This window comes from Drosophila biarmipes, unplaced genomic scaffold (assembly GCF_025231255.1).
Source record: "Drosophila biarmipes strain raj3 unplaced genomic scaffold, RU_DBia_V1.1 ptg000046l, whole genome shotgun sequence".
Lineage (NCBI taxonomy): Eukaryota > Metazoa > Arthropoda > Insecta > Diptera > Drosophilidae > Drosophila > Drosophila biarmipes.
Window position 1 is genome coordinate 8,312 of NW_026114552.1, and position 17,691 is coordinate 26,002.

At 32.7% G+C, this 17,691-nt stretch overlaps 5 non-coding genes across 5 annotated transcripts; all 5 read left to right on the plus strand.

The window, feature by feature from the left end:
* The first annotated feature begins 562 nt into the window (after nt 1–562).
* LOC127012298 (small subunit ribosomal RNA) lies at nt 563–2,557 on the plus strand. The gene has a single exon (XR_007765802.1). It is a non-coding gene; the product is annotated as a small subunit ribosomal RNA (ribosomal RNA).
* A 1,468-nt stretch (nt 2,558–4,025) lies between these two features.
* LOC127012295 (5.8S ribosomal RNA) lies at nt 4,026–4,204 on the plus strand. The gene has a single exon (XR_007765800.1). It is a non-coding gene; the product is annotated as a 5.8S ribosomal RNA (ribosomal RNA).
* A 402-nt stretch (nt 4,205–4,606) lies between these two features.
* LOC127012304 (large subunit ribosomal RNA) lies at nt 4,607–8,577 on the plus strand. Its single transcript, XR_007765808.1, has one exon. It is a non-coding gene; the product is annotated as a large subunit ribosomal RNA (ribosomal RNA).
* Nucleotides 8,578–14,303: 5,726 nt separating this feature from the next.
* LOC127012303 (small subunit ribosomal RNA) lies at nt 14,304–16,297 on the plus strand. Its single transcript, XR_007765807.1, has one exon. It is a non-coding gene; the product is annotated as a small subunit ribosomal RNA (ribosomal RNA).
* A 1,203-nt stretch (nt 16,298–17,500) lies between these two features.
* On the plus strand, nt 17,501–17,679 carry LOC127012305 (5.8S ribosomal RNA). The gene has a single exon (XR_007765809.1). It is a non-coding gene; the product is annotated as a 5.8S ribosomal RNA (ribosomal RNA).
* Nucleotides 17,680–17,691: the final 12 nt, after the last annotated feature.

Sequence of the window (17,691 nt, forward strand, 5' to 3'; positions counted from 1 at the left end):
TCAACTTATATTGTTGATAATAAAAAATAGCTATTAAGAGAGTTATTTAAGAAATTATATAATATATAATAAAGAGTATATATATAAATAATATATAAGTATATATTATTTAAGAAATAAATATAGTAGTAATAATTATATATATACACTCGGTTCTATTTTATATATTACCAGAGACTTATATGGATATATATAGATAAATTTTAAATTTATCGTCAAAATACAAATGATTAACTCAATATCTTATATTGGTTAAACAAAAATTGTACATGTGTGGATACAATATATTATGTATGTCGAACAAAAATGATATTTTAGAATGAAATGTGCATATATAAAGAAAATATATGAAAAATAAATATTGTGTTTATAAAGAATATGATTCTTTTTGACATCAATAAAAACTTGTTATTATTAGTGGCGAAACAAGTATAAATTGGAAAACAAACGTATACGAATGCTATATAAAAATGGCCGTATTCGATAGAAATAAAATCTATAACAACATATATATTGCTAATTTCTATTCAAAAAATATGAATGAAATATGAATAAAAACATTATTCTGGTTGATCCTGCCAGTAGTTATATGCTTGTCTCAAAGATTAAGCCATGCATGTCTAAGTACACACGAATTAAAAGTGAAACCGCAAAAGGCTCATTATATCAGTTATGGTTCCTTAGATCGTTAACAGTTACTTGGATAACTGTGGTAATTCTAGAGCTAATACATGCAATTAAAACATGAACCTTATGGAACATGTGCTTTTATTAGGCTAAAACCAAGCGATCGCAAGATCGTTATATTGGTTGAACTCTAGATAACATGCAGATCGTATGGTCTTGTACCGACGACAGATCTTTCAAATGTCTGCCCTATCAACTTTTGATGGTAGTATCTAGGACTACCATGGTTGCAACGGGTAACGGGGAATCAGGGTTCGATTCCGGAGAGGGAGCCTGAGAAACGGCTACCACATCTAAGGAAGGCAGCAGGCGCGTAAATTACCCACTCCCAGCTCGGGGAGGTAGTGACGAAAAATAACAATACAGGACTCATATCCGAGGCCCTGTAATTGGAATGAGTACACTTTAAATCCTTTAACAAGGACCAATTGGAGGGCAAGTCTGGTGCCAGCAGCCGCGGTAATTCCAGCTCCAATAGCGTATATTAAAGTTGTTGCGGTTAAAACGTTCGTAGTTGAACTTGTGCTTCATACGGGTAGTACAACTTACAATTGTGGTTAGTACTATACCTTTATGTATGTAAGCGTATTACCGGTGGAGTTCTTACATGTGCTTAGATACTTGTATTTTTTCATATGTTCCTCCTATTTAAAAACCTGCATTAGTGCTCTTAAACGAGTGTTATTGTGGGCCGGTACAATTACTTTGAACAAATTAGAGTGCTTAAAGCAGGCTTCAAATGCCTGAATATTCTGTGCATGGGATAATGAAATAAGACCTCTGTTCTGCTTTCATTGGTTTTCAGATCAAGAGGTAATGATTAATAGAAGCAGTTTGGGGGCATTAGTATTACGACGCGAGAGGTGAAATTCTTGGACCGTCGTAAGACTAACTTAAGCGAAAGCATTTGCCAAAGATGTTTTCATTAATCAAGAACGAAAGTTAGAGGTTCGAAGGCGATCAGATACCGCCCTAGTTCTAACCATAAACGATGCCAGCTAGCAATTGGGTGTAGCTACTTTTATGGCTCTCTCAGTCGCTTCCCGGGAAACCAAAGCTTTTGGGCTCCGGGGGAAGTATGGTTGCAAAGCTGAAACTTAAAGGAATTGACGGAAGGGCACCACCAGGAGTGGAGCCTGCGGCTTAATTTGACTCAACACGGGAAAACTTACCAGGTCCGAACATAAGTGTGTAAGACAGATTGATAGCTCTTTCTCGAATCTATGGGTGGTGGTGCATGGCCGTTCTTAGTTCGTGGAGTGATTTGTCTGGTTAATTCCGATAACGAACGAGACTCAAATATATTAAATAGATATCTTCAGGATTATGGTGTTGAAGCTTATATAGCCTTCATTCATGGTGGCAGTAAAATGTTTATTGTGTTTGAATGTGTTTATATAAGTGGAGCCGTACCTGTTGGTTTGTCCCATTATAAGGACACTAGCTTCTTAAATGGACAAATTGCGTCTAGCAATAATGAGATTGAGCAATAACAGGTCTGTGATGCCCTTAGATGTCCTGGGCTGCACGCGCGCTACAATGAAAGTATCAACGTGTATTTCCTAGACCGAGAGGTCCGGGTAAACCGCTGAACCACTTTCATGCTTGGGATTGTGAACTGAAACTGTTCACATGAACTTGGAATTCCCAGTAAGTGTGAGTCATTAACTCGCATTGATTACGTCCCTGCCCTTTGTACACACCGCCCGTCGCTACTACCGATTGAATTATTTAGTGAGGTCTCCGGACGTGATCACTGTGACGCCTTGCGTGTTACGGTTGTTTCGCAAAAGTTGACCGAACTTGATTATTTAGAGGAAGTAAAAGTCGTAACAAGGTTTCCGTAGGTGAACCTGCGGAAGGATCATTAATGTTTTAATATCCTTACCGTTAATAAAATATTTGTTTATATTATAATAAATACATTATAGTATTACAAATAAAATATGAATTGCCAAAATGTATATGAGATCTATTATAGATCAAATGAAATTTCGAACAAGCAAATCGAAATAATGCAAATATTAAAATTATATATTGTATTTAATACATATGAGAGAAATTAATAAGCAGCCAAAGCAAACAAATAAAAATTCGAACAAGCAAATCGAATTATTAAAATAATAATATTAAATTATTATTGTATATCCTTACCGTTAATAAAATATTTGTTTATATTATAATAAATACATTATAATAATACAAATAAAATATGAATTGCCAAAATGTATATGAGATCTAATATAGATCAAATAAAATTTCGAACAAGCAAATCGAAATAATGCAAATATTAAAATTATATATTGTATTTAATACATATGAGAGAAATAATAAGCAGCCAAAGCAAACAAATAAAAATTCGAACAAGCAAATCGAATTATTAAAATAATAATATTAAATTATTATTGTATATCCTTACCGTTAATAAAATATTTGTTTATATTATAATAAATACATTATAATAATACAAATAAAATATGAATTGCCAAAATGTATATGAGATCTAATATAGATCAAATAAAATTTCGAACAAGCAAATCGAAATAATGCAAATATTAAAATTATATATTGTATTTAATACATATGAGAGAAATAATAAGCAGCCAAAGCAAACAAATAAAAATTCGAACAAGCAAATCGAATTATTAAAATAATAATATTAAATTATTATTGTATATCCTTACCGTTAATAAAATATTTGTTTATATTATAATAAATACATTATAGTAATACAAATAAAATATGAATTGCCAAAATGTATATGATCTAATATAGATCAAATGAAATTTCGAACAAGCAAATCGAAATAATGCAAATATTAAAATTATATATTGTATTTAATACATATGAGAGAAATAATAAGCAGCCAAAACAAACAAATAAAAATTCGAACAAGCAAATCGAATTATTAAAATAATAATATTAAATTATTATTGTATATAAACACAATTAAAATACTGTGTGTATATGGACCATAATATACACGCGTTGCGATATGTATTGTTCATCTCAGTTATGCGCATACATTGGATAATGCAACAACCTAAAATGTACAATGTTGTACCTGGTTTTATACAGGTTAATGTTTTATATAAATTTCAATTTATATCGCTAAAAAAGTATTAATATATATATATATATATTTATTTACAATAAATGCAATTTAAAAAGAAATACTTTGATATATATTGGTTATATAAAACTAAGACATTTCGCAGCATTCGTTTTAGGTATAAAAATAAATTTATTGAAGGAATTGATATATGCCAGTAAAATGGTGTATTTTTAATTTCTTTCAATAAAAACATATTTGACAAAATTAAGAAACCAATTTATAAAACTCTAAGCGGTGGATCACTCGGCTCATGGGTCGATGAAGAACGCAGCAAACTGTGCGTCATCGTGTGAACTGCAGGACACATGAACATCGACATTTTGAACGCATATCGCAGTCCATGCTGTTATGTACTTTAATTAATTTTATAGTGCTGCTTGGACTACATATGGTTGAGGGTTGTAAGACTATGCTAATTAAGTTGCTTATACAAATTTTATAATGAAATTTTATAAGCATATGGTATATTATTGGATAATAATAATTTAATTATTTTATTCATAATATTAAAAAATATATGAAAAACATTATCTCACATTAGTAAATAATTTGAATGTGAAAAACGAAGAGAAATATTTTCTTTTTCAATCAAATGATACTGAGAAATGTCTAGCATAAAAATTTATCTAGAATTGTCTCTTATTAATGATTAGAAAATAGAAAACCGTTGACAATATTATTGTTCTTCGTTGATTCGTTAAATCAAACAAATGCCATTTATATACAGATATTATTAATATAACGAATTTAATAAAATGTTTTATCATTATATATAAAGAATTAATTGCATATAAAAGTTATACACAACCTCAACTCATATGGGACTACCCCCTGAATTTAAGCATATTAATTAGGGGAGGAAAAGAAACTAACAAGGATTTTCTTAGTAGCGGCGAGCGAAAAGAAATCAGTTCAGCACTAAGTCACTTTGTCTATATGGCAAATGTGAGATGCAGTGTATGGAGCGTCAATATTCTAGTATGAGAAATTAACGATTTAAGTCCTTCTTAAATGAGGCCATTTACCCATAGAGGGTGCCAGGCCCGTATAACGTTAATGATTACTAGATGATGTTTCCAAAGAGTCGTGTTGCTTGATAGTGCAGCACTAAGTGGGTGGTAAACTCCATCTAAAACTAAATATAACCATGAGACCGATAGTAAACAAGTACCGTGAGGGAAAGTTGAAAAGAACTCTGAATAGAGAGTTAAACAGTACGTGAAACTGCTTAGAGGTTAAGCCCGATGAACCTGAATATCCGTTATGGAAAATTCATCATTAGAATTGTAATATTTAAACAATATTATGATAATAGTGTGCATTTTTTCCATATAAGGACATTGTAATCTATTAGCATACCAAATTTATCATAAAATATAACTTATAGTTTATTCAAATTAATTTGCTTGCATTTTAACACAGAATAAATGTTATTAATTTGATAAAGTGCTGATAGATTTATATGAATACAGTGCGTTAATTTTTCGGAATTATATAATGGCATAATTATCATTGATTTTTGTGTTTATTATATGCACTTGTAGGATTAACAATGCGAAAGATTCAGGATACCTTCGGGACCCGTCTTGAAACACGGACCAAGGAGTCTAACATATGTGCAAGTTATTGGGATATAAACCTAATAGCGTAATTAACTTGACTAATAATGGGATTAGTTTTTTAACTATTTATAGCTAATTAACACAATCCCGGGGCGTTCTATATAGTTATGTATAATGATATTTATATTATTTATGCCTCTAACTGGAACGTACCTTGAGCATATATGCTGTGACCCGAAAGATGGTGAACTATACTTGATCAGGTTGAAGTCAGGGGAAACCCTGATGGAAGACCGAAACAGTTCTGACGTGCAAATCGATTGTCAGAATTGAGTATAGGGGCGAAAGACCAATCGAACCATCTAGTAGCTGGTTCCTTCCGAAGTTTCCCTCAGGATAGCTGGTGCATTTTAATATTATATAAAATAATCTTATCTGGTAAAGCGAATGATTAGAGGCCTTAGGGTCGAAACGATCTTAACCTATTCTCAAACTTTAAATGGGTAAGAACCTTAACTTTCTTGATATGAAGTTCAAGGTTATGATATAATGTGCCCAGTGGGCCACTTTTGGTAAGCAGAACTGGCGCTGTGGGATGAACCAAACGTAATGTTACGGTGCCCAAATTAACAACTCATGCAGATACCATGAAAGGCGTTGGTTGCTTAAAACAGCAGGACGGTGATCATGGAAGTCGAAATCCGCTAAGGAGTGTGTAACAACTCACCTGCCGAAGCAACTAGCCCTTAAAATGGATGGCGCTTAAGTTGTATACCTATACATTACCGCTAAAGTAGATGATTTATATTACTTGTAATATAAATTTTGAAACTTTAGTGAGTAGGAAGGTACAATGGTATGCGTAGAAGTGTTTGGCGTAAGCCTGCATGGAGCTGCCATTGGTACAGATCTTGGTGGTAGTAGCAAATAATCGAATGAGACCTTGGAGGACTGAAGTGGAGAAGGGTTTCGTGTGAACAGTGGTTGATCACGAGTTAGTCGGTCCTAAGTTCAAGGCGAAAGCCGAAAATTTTCAAGTAAAATACAAATGCCAAACAAATATATATATTATATAAAATCTAGCTAAATTAATATACTTGAATAATTTTGAACGAAAGGGAATACGGTTCCAATTCCGTAACCTGTTGAGTATCCGTTTGTTATTAAATATGGGCCTCGTGCTCATCCTGGCAACAGGAACGACCATAAAGAAGCCGTCGAGAGATATCGGAAGAGTTTTCTTTTCTGTTTTATAGCCGTACTACCATGGAAGTCTTTCGCAGAGAGATATGGTAGATGGGCTAGAAGAGCATGACATATACTGTTGTGTCGATATTTTCTCCTCGGACCTTGAAAATTTATGGTGGGGACACGCAAACTTCTCAACAGGCCGTACCAATATCCGCAGCTGGTCTCCAAGGTGAAGAGTCTCTAGTCGATAGAATAATGTAGGTAAGGGAAGTCGGCAAATTAGATCCGTAACTTCGGGATAAGGATTGGCTCTGAAGATTGAGATAGTCGGGCTTGATTGGGAAACAATAACATGGTTTATGTGCTCGTTCTGGGTAAATAGAGTTTCTAGCATTTATGTTAGTTACTTGTTCCCCGGATAGTTTAGTTACGTAGCCAATTGTGGAACTTTCTTGCTAAAATTTTTAAGAATACTAATTGGGTTAAACCAATTAGTTCTTATTAATTATAACGATTATCAATTAACAATCAATTCAGAACTGGCACGGACTTGGGGAATCCGACTGTCTAATTAAAACAAAGCATTGTGATGGCCCTAGCGGGTGTTGACACAATGTGATTTCTGCCCAGTGCTCTGAATGTCAAAGTGAAGAAATTCAAGTAAGCGCGGGTCAACGGCGGGAGTAACTATGACTCTCTTAAGGTAGCCAAATGCCTCGTCATCTAATTAGTGACGCGCATGAATGGATTAACGAGATTCCTACTGTCCCTATCTACTATCTAGCGAAACCACAGCCAAGGGAACGGGCTTGGAATAATTAGCGGGGAAAGAAGACCCTTTTGAGCTTGACTCTAATCTGGCAGTGTAAGGAGACATAAGAGGTGTAGAATAAGTGGGAGATATTAGACCTCGGTTTGGTATCGCCAATGAAATACCACTACTCTTATTGTTTCCTTACTTACTTGATTAAATGGAACGTGTATCATTTCCTAGCCATTATACGGATATATTTATTATATCTTATGGTATTGGGTTTTGATGCAAGCTTCTTGATCAAAGTATCACGAGTTTGTTATATAATCGCAAACAAATTCTTTAATAAAACGGTGCATTTATGTATTTTTGATTTGAAAATTTGGTATAACTCCAATTACTCAGGTATGATCCAATTCAAGGACATTGCCAGGTAGGGAGTTTGACTGGGGCGGTACATCTCTCAAATAATAACGGAGGTGTCCCAAGGCCAGCTCAGTGCGGACAGAAACCACACATAGAGCAAAAGGGCAAATGCTGACTTGATCTCGGTGTTCAGTACACACAGGGACAGCAAAAGCTCGGCCTATCGATCCTTTTGGTTTAAAGAGTTTTTAACAAGAGGTGTCAGAAAAGTTACCATAGGGATAACTGGCTTGTGGCGGCCAAGCGTTCATAGCGACGTCGCTTTTTGATCCTTCGATGTCGGCTCTTCCTATCATTGTGAAGCAAAATTCACCAAGCGTTGGATTGTTCACCCATGCAAGGGAACGTGAGCTGGGTTTAGACCGTCGTGAGACAGGTTAGTTTTACCCTACTAATGACAAAACGTTGTTGCGACAGCATTCCTGCGTAGTACGAGAGGAACCGCAGGTACGGACCAATGGCACAATACTTGTTCGAGCGAACAGTGGTATGACGCTACGTCCGTTGGATTATGCCTGAACGCCTCTAAGGTCGTATCCGTGCTGGACTGCAATGATAAATAAGGGGCAATTTGCATTGTATGGCTTCTAAACCATTTAAAGTTTATAATTTACTTTTTAAACGACAATGGATGTGATGCCAATGTAATTTGTAACATAGTAAATTGGGAGGATCTTTGATCACCTGATGCCGCGCTAGTTACATATAAAAGCATTATTTAATACAATGACAAAGCCTAGAATCAATTGTAAACGACTTTTGTAACAGGCAAGGTGTTGTAAGTGGTTGAGCAGCTGCCATACTGCGATCCACTGAAGCTTATCCTTTGCTTGATGATTCGATAATAAAATTGCATAATTTATTTGTTGTGTTGAACTTCTTATATAAAGTTCAACCAACAATCTATTTGTATGCATTGATTGTTTGCTTGGCTTTGTGGCGAATTTTTAATCCTTTATATATTACATTCCTAAGGTCTAGATTTTCAAGTAAGAGACCAATTTGATTAACATATCAATATAAGTACAACTCGACCATCTAATAATAACAATATGAATCGTCATCTTATTAGTGACGCGAAGATTGGCAAACATATAATATAAAAATATTCCTAAGGTCTAGATTTTCAAGTAAGAGACCAATTTGATTAACATATCAATATAAGTACAACTCGACCATCTAATAATAACAATATGAATCGTCATCTTATTAGTGACGCGAAGATTGGCAAACATATAATATAAAAATATTCCTAAGGTCTAGATTTTCAAGTAAGAGACCAATTTGATTAACATATCAATATAAGTACAACTCGACCATCTAATAATAACAATATGAATCGTCATCTTATTAGTGACGCGAAGATTGGCAAACATATAATATAAAAATATTCCTAAGGTCTAGATTTTCAAGTAAGAGACCAATTTGATTAACATATCAATATAAGTACAACTCGACCATCTAATAATAATATGAATCGTCATCTTATTAGTGACGCGAAGATTGGCAAACATATAATATAAAAATATTCCTAAGGTCTAGATTTTCAAGTAAGAGACCAATTTGATTAACATATCAATATAAGTACAACTCGACCATCTAATAATAATATGAATCGTCATCTTATTAGTGACGCGAAGATTGGCAAACATATAATATAAAAATATTCCTAAGGTCTAGATTTTCAAGTAAGAGACCAATTTGATTAACATATCAATATAAGTACAACTCGACCATCTAATAATAATATGAATCGTCATCTTTTTAGTGACGCGAAGATTGGCAAACATATAATATAAAAATATTCCTAAGGTCTAGAATCTTAAGCAATAGACCAATTCAACTAAGAGTTGACATATAAAAATATGTTCCTTTTAATGTTAGCAAAATTTTATCGTCACATACTGTTAGTGACGCGAACGTTTTTTTCTCCATGTTTATATGAATGTTTATTCAAAGGTAGAAAGGCAGGATCGTTATTTTATAAGTGAAGCGATAAAAAAATATTATGCAATAGGACATCTATTTATAAATATTTTTAAGTCTTAGAAATTCAAGTAAAGAGATTCAAGAAATTCATTCAACTTAGAGCGCACATATAATTAAAACTATTCCTGAGGTTTAGAAACCAAATTAAATAAAGAGGACATATAAACGTATGTGGTATTTTGATGGTAGTAAAAATGTATCGCGATATTATTAGTGACGCGACCAATTTTTATACTCTTTGCTCCATGTGCAAATATATCTAGTGTTTAGATAGTCAATTAAAAATGACAATTTTAACTAAAAGACTTAAAAAAGTGTTTGTCAAACTTATAATTTTGTCAATACTATATAAAACGCCAATCATATCCTTATAAAAGTAAATACGGTATATGGTTATAAATACAAAACCATATATAAATAAAAAAATGAAATCGTATGTATATGGCTTATAGGTATAATACCTATAAGGCATAATAATGTATAATATTAGCAAATATACATATAAAAGTGCATAAATTGTATAGATATGGCATAAAGAAGGCATTTATGAGAATAGCTAGTAGAATTTGCCCATACACTACTAGCGAAATGAGATATTTATACCTAGTGAGGGCGGCACTAGTACTATAAATTGTGGCAAAATAAATCTTATGCAAATGCATAGGATTTTGTCAATACCGTACAAAAAACTAAGTAAAACGTATGGATATTGAAAAATAAATGGATTATATTCATAAAATACGAATATTTCTTGCATTCTCTTGTTATACGAGAGAATATCATACGGAGCGGGCAGCCCCTAGTATAGTAAGCAGTCGAATGGGAGACAGCGTGTCCAAAAACACCTATAGGGAGGTGGTCGTTGGCGGACCTCTCCTCGTATTGGTCAAACTTATGATTTTGTCAATACTATATAAAACGCCAATCATATCCATATAAAAGTGAATACAGTATATGGATATGAATAAAAAACCATACATAAATAAAAAAAAATATGTATAAAAAATTATACATATATTTATATTAAGCAATCGTATGGATGTGGCTTATAGGTATAATACCTATAAGGCATAATAATGTATAATATAGCAAATATACATATAAAAGTGCATGAATTGTATAGATATGGCATATAAGTGACATATTTATGAGAATAGCTAGTAGAATTTGCCCATACACTACTAGCGAAATGAGATATTTATACCTAGTGAGGGCGGCACTAGTACTATAAATTGTGGCAAAATAAATCTTATGCAAATGCATAGGATTTTGTCAATACCGTACAAAAAACTAAGTAAAACGTATGGATATTGAAAAATAAATGGATTATATTCATAAAATACGAATATTTCTTGCATTCTCTTGTTATATGAGAGAATATCATACGGAGCGGGTAGCCCCTAGTATAGTAAGCAGTCGAATGGGAGACAGCGTGTCCAAAAACACCTATAGGGAGGTGGTCGTTGGCGGACCTCTCCTCGTATTGGTCAAACTTATGATTTTGTCAATACTATATAAAACGCCAATCATATCCATATAAAAGTGAATACAGTATATGGATATGAATAAAAAACCATACATAAATAAAAAAAAATATGTATAAAAAATTATACATATATTTATATTAAGCAATCGTATGGATGTGGCTTATAGGTATAATACCTATAAGGCATAATAATGTATAATATAGCAAATATACATATAAAAGTGCATGAATTGTATAGATATGGCATATAAGTGACATATTTATGAGAATAGCTAGTAGAATTTGCCCATACACTACTAGCGAAATGAGATATTTATACCTAGTGAGGGCGGCACTAGTACTATAAATTGTGGCAAAATAAATCTTATGCAAATGCATAGGATTTTGTCAATACCGTACAAAAAACTAAGTAAAACGTATGGATATTGAAAAATAAATGGATTATATTCATAAAATACGAATATTTCTTGCATTCTCTTGTTATATGAGAGAATATCATACGGAGCGGGTAGCCCCTAGTATAGTAAGCAGTCGAATGGGAGACAGCGTGTCCAAAAACACCTATAGGGAGGTGGTCGTTGGCGGACCTCTCCTCGTATTGGTCAAACTTATGATTTTGTCAATACTATATAAAACGCCAATCATATCCATATAAAATTGAATACAGTATATGGATATGAATAAAAAACCATACAAAAATAAAAAAAAAATATGTATAAAAAATTATACATATATTTATATTAAGCAATCGTATGGATGTGGCTTATAGGTATAATACCTATAAGGCATAATAATGTATAATATAGCAAATATACATATAAAAGTGCATGAATTGTATAGATATGGCATATAAGTGACATATTTATGAGAATAGCTAGTAGAATTTCCCCATACACTACTAGCGAAATGAGATATTTATACCTAGTGAGGGCGGCACTAGTACTATAAATTGTGGCAAAATAAATCTTATGCAAATGCATAGGATTTTGTCAATACCGTACAAAAAACTAAGTAAAACGTATGGATATTGAAAAATAAATGGATTATATTCATAAAATACGAATATTTCTTGCATTCTCTTGTTATATGAGAGAATATCATACGGAGCGGGTAGCCCCTAGTATAGTAAGCAGTCGAATGGGAGACAGCGTGTCCAAAAACACCTATAGGGAGGTGGTCGTTGGCGGACCTCTCCTCGTATTGGTCAAACTTATGATTTTGTCAATACTATATAAAACGCCAATCATATCCATATAAAAGTGAATACAGTATATGGATATGAATAAAAAACCATACATAAATAAAAAAAAAATATGTATAAAAAATTATACATATATTTATATTAAGCAATCGTATGGATGTGGCTTATAGGTATAATACCTATAAGGCATAATAATGTATAATATAGCAAATATACATATAAAAGTGCATGAATTGTATAGATATGGCATATAAGTGACATATTTATGAGAATAGCTAGTAGAATTTGCCCATACACTACTAGCGAAATGAGATATTTATACCTAGTGAGGGCGGCACTAGTACTATAAATTGTGGCAAAATAAATCTTATGCAAATGCATAGGATTTTGTCAATACCATACATAAACCGTATGGATATTGAGAAGTTAATAGATTACATCTATAATATGAGAAGTATTTTAGTATTCTTATTAAATAAGAGAATACTATAAGGGTGAGTGGCAAAGAGAATTGAATATACCCGAATGGGAGACAGCGTGTCCAAAAACTACTATAGGTGGTGTGGCAAATATGAGGAAGGCAATATATCCATATAATGAAAATAAAAGTGCGTTTTCTTATTATATAAGAGAACACTATATGGGTGAGTGGCAAAGTAAATTGAATATACCCGAATGGGAGACAGCGTGTCCAAAAACTACTATAGGTGGTGTGGCAAATATGAGGAAGGCAATATATCCATATAATGAAAATAAAAGTGCGTTTTCTTATTATATAAGAGAACACTATATGGGTGAGTGGCAAAGTAAATTGAATATACCCGAATGGGAGACAGCGTGTCCAAAAACTACTATAGGTGGTGTGGCAAATATGAGGAAGGCAATATATCCATATAATGAATATAAAAGTGCGTTGTCTTATTATATAAGAGAACACTATATGGGTGAGTGGCAAAGTAAATTGAATATACCCGAATGGGAGACAGCGTGTCCAAAAACTACTATAGGATGGTCAATGGGCCGGCCGTCTGCTATTGACATATGTCAGTAGAGAAGATATTATCCGTCAAATTTGTTTCTTTATTCATTTATTTGAATACGAGACTTGGCTCCGCGGTTAATATTTTAAGCCCAAAGATAATAACGTTGAAACAAAGGCCAAGTTTCTATTGTACATAGAATAACAAATTGTTTCCGAATTTTATCGTTAATTTTAGGAGGTAGGCTAACATGATTTATATTATATGTGTATTATTAAATAATAATAGTACATAAAAGTCTACCAAAGAAATATAAAAATGTAATTATGAATACATTTTCAATATTAATATCAACTTATATTGTTGATAATAAAAAATAGCTATTAAGAGAGTTATTTAAGAAATTATATAATATATAATAAAGAGTATATATATAAATAATATATAAGTATATATTATTTAAGAAATAAATATAGTAGTAATAATTATATATATACACTCGGTTCTATTTTATATATTACCAGAGACTTATATGGATATATATAGATAAATTTTAAATTTATCGTCAAAATACAAATGATTAACTCAATATCTTATATTGGTTAAACAAAAATTGTACATGTGTGGATACAATATATTATGTATGTCGAACAAAAATGATATTTTAGAATGAAATGTGCATATATAAAGAAAATATATGAAAAATAAATATTGTGTTTATAAAGAATATGATTCTTTTTGACATCAATAAAAACTTGTTATTATTAGTGGCGAAACAAGTATAAATTGGAAAACAAACGTATACGAATGCTATATAAAAATGGCCGTATTCGATAGAAATAAAATCTATAACAACATATATATTGCTAATTTCTATTCAAAAAATATGAATGAAATATGAATAAAAACATTATTCTGGTTGATCCTGCCAGTAGTTATATGCTTGTCTCAAAGATTAAGCCATGCATGTCTAAGTACACACGAATTAAAAGTGAAACCGCAAAAGGCTCATTATATCAGTTATGGTTCCTTAGATCGTTAACAGTTACTTGGATAACTGTGGTAATTCTAGAGCTAATACATGCAATTAAAACATGAACCTTATGGAACATGTGCTTTTATTAGGCTAAAACCAAGCGATCGCAAGATCGTTATATTGGTTGAACTCTAGATAACATGCAGATCGTATGGTCTTGTACCGACGACAGATCTTTCAAATGTCTGCCCTATCAACTTTTGATGGTAGTATCTAGGACTACCATGGTTGCAACGGGTAACGGGGAATCAGGGTTCGATTCCGGAGAGGGAGCCTGAGAAACGGCTACCACATCTAAGGAAGGCAGCAGGCGCGTAAATTACCCACTCCCAGCTCGGGGAGGTAGTGACGAAAAATAACAATACAGGACTCATATCCGAGGCCCTGTAATTGGAATGAGTACACTTTAAATCCTTTAACAAGGACCAATTGGAGGGCAAGTCTGGTGCCAGCAGCCGCGGTAATTCCAGCTCCAATAGCGTATATTAAAGTTGTTGCGGTTAAAACGTTCGTAGTTGAACTTGTGCTTCATACGGGTAGTACAACTTACAATTGTGGTTAGTACTATACCTTTATGTATGTAAGCGTATTACCGGTGGAGTTCTTACATGTGCTTAGATACTTGTATTTTTTCATATGTTCCTCCTATTTAAAAACCTGCATTAGTGCTCTTAAACGAGTGTTATTGTGGGCCGGTACAATTACTTTGAACAAATTAGAGTGCTTAAAGCAGGCTTCAAATGCCTGAATATTCTGTGCATGGGATAATGAAATAAGACCTCTGTTCTGCTTTCATTGGTTTTCAGATCAAGAGGTAATGATTAATAGAAGCAGTTTGGGGGCATTAGTATTACGACGCGAGAGGTGAAATTCTTGGACCGTCGTAAGACTAACTTAAGGAAAGCATTTGCCAAAGATGTTTTCATTAATCAAGAACGAAAGTTAGAGGTTCGAAGGCGATCAGATACCGCCCTAGTTCTAACCATAAACGATGCCAGCTAGCAATTGGGTGTAGCTACTTTTATGGCTCTCTCAGTCGCTTCCCGGGAAACCAAAGCTTTTGGGCTCCGGGGGAAGTATGGTTGCAAAGCTGAAACTTAAAGGAATTGACGGAAGGGCACCACCAGGAGTGGAGCCTGCGGCTTAATTTGACTCAACACGGGAAAACTTACCAGGTCCGAACATAAGTGTGTAAGACAGATTGATAGCTCTTTCTCGAATCTATGGGTGGTGGTGCATGGCCGTTCTTAGTTCGTGGAGTGATTTGTCTGGTTAATTCCGATAACGAACGAGACTCAAATATATTAAATAGATATCTTCAGGATTATGGTGTTGAAGCTTATATAGCCTTCATTCATGGTGGCAGTAAAATGTTTATTGTGTTTGAATGTGTTTATATAAGTGGAGCCGTACCTGTTGGTTTGTCCCATTATAAGGACACTAGCTTCTTAAATGGACAAATTGCGTCTAGCAATAATGAGATTGAGCAATAACAGGTCTGTGATGCCCTTAGATGTCCTGGGCTGCACGCGCGCTACAATGAAAGTATCAACGTGTATTTCCTAGACCGAGAGGTCCGGGTAAACCGCTGAACCACTTTCATGCTTGGGATTGTGAACTGAAACTGTTCACATGAACTTGGAATTCCCAGTAAGTGTGAGTCATTAACTCGCATTGATTACGTCCCTGCCCTTTGTACACACCGCCCGTCGCTACTACCGATTGAATTATTTAGTGAGGTCTCCGGACGTGATCACTGTGACGCCTTGCGTGTTACGGTTGTTTCGCAAAAGTTGACCGAACTTGATTATTTAGAGGAAGTAAAAGTCGTAACAAGGTTTCCGTAGGTGAACCTGCGGAAGGATCATTAATGTTTTAATATCCTTACCGTTAATAAAATATTTGTTTATATTATAATAAATACATTATAGTATTACAAATAAAATATGAATTGCCAAAATGTATATGAGATCTATTATAGATCAAATGAAATTTCGAACAAGCAAATCGAAATAATGCAAATATTAAAATTATATATTGTATTTAATACATATGAGAGAAATTAATAAGCAGCCAAAGCAAACAAATAAAAATTCGAACAAGCAAATCGAATTATTAAAATAATAATATTAAATTATTATTGTATATCCTTACCGTTAATAAAATATTTGTTTATATTATAATAAATACATTATAATAATACAAATAAAATATGAATTGCCAAAATGTATATGAGATCTAATATAGATCAAATAAAATTTCGAACAAGCAAATCGAAATAATGCAAATATTAAAATTATATATTGTATTTAATACATATGAGAGAAATAATAAGCAGCCAAAGCAAACAAATAAAAATTCGAACAAGCAAATCGAATTATTAAAATAATAATATTAAATTATTATTGTATATCCTTACCGTTAATAAAATATTTGTTTATATTATAATAAATACATTATAGTAATACAAATAAAATATGAATTGCCAAAATGTATATGATCTAATATAGATCAAATGAAATTTCGAACAAGCAAATCGAAATAATGCAAATATTAAAATTATATATTGTATTTAATACATATGAGAGAAATAATAAGCAGCCAAAACAAACAAATAAAAATTCGAACAAGCAAATCGAATTATTAAAATAATAATATTAAATTATTATTGTATATAAACACAATTAAAATACTGTGTGTATATGGACCATAATATACACGCGTTGCGATATGTATTGTTCATCTCAGTTATGCGCATACATTGGATAATGCAACAACCTAAAATGTACAATGTTGTACCTGCTTTTATACAGGTTAATGTTTTATATAAATTTCAATTTATATCGCTAAAAAAGTATTAATATATATATATATATATTTATTTACAATAAATGCAATTTAAAAAGAAATACTTTGATATATATTGGTTATATAAAACTAAGACATTTCGCAGCATTCGTTTTAGGTATAAAAATAAATTTATTGAAGGAATTGATATATGCCAGTAAAATGGTGTATTTTTAATTTCTTTCAATAAAAACATATTTGACAAAATTAAGAAACCAATTTATAAAACTCTAAGCGGTGGATCACTCGGCTCATGGGTCGATGAAGAACGCAGCAAACTGTGCGTCATCGTGTGAACTGCAGGACACATGAACATCGACATTTTGAACGCATATCGCAGTCCATGCTGTTATGTACTTTAATTAATTTTATAGTGCTGCTTGGACTACATATGGTTGAGGGTTGTAAGACTATGCT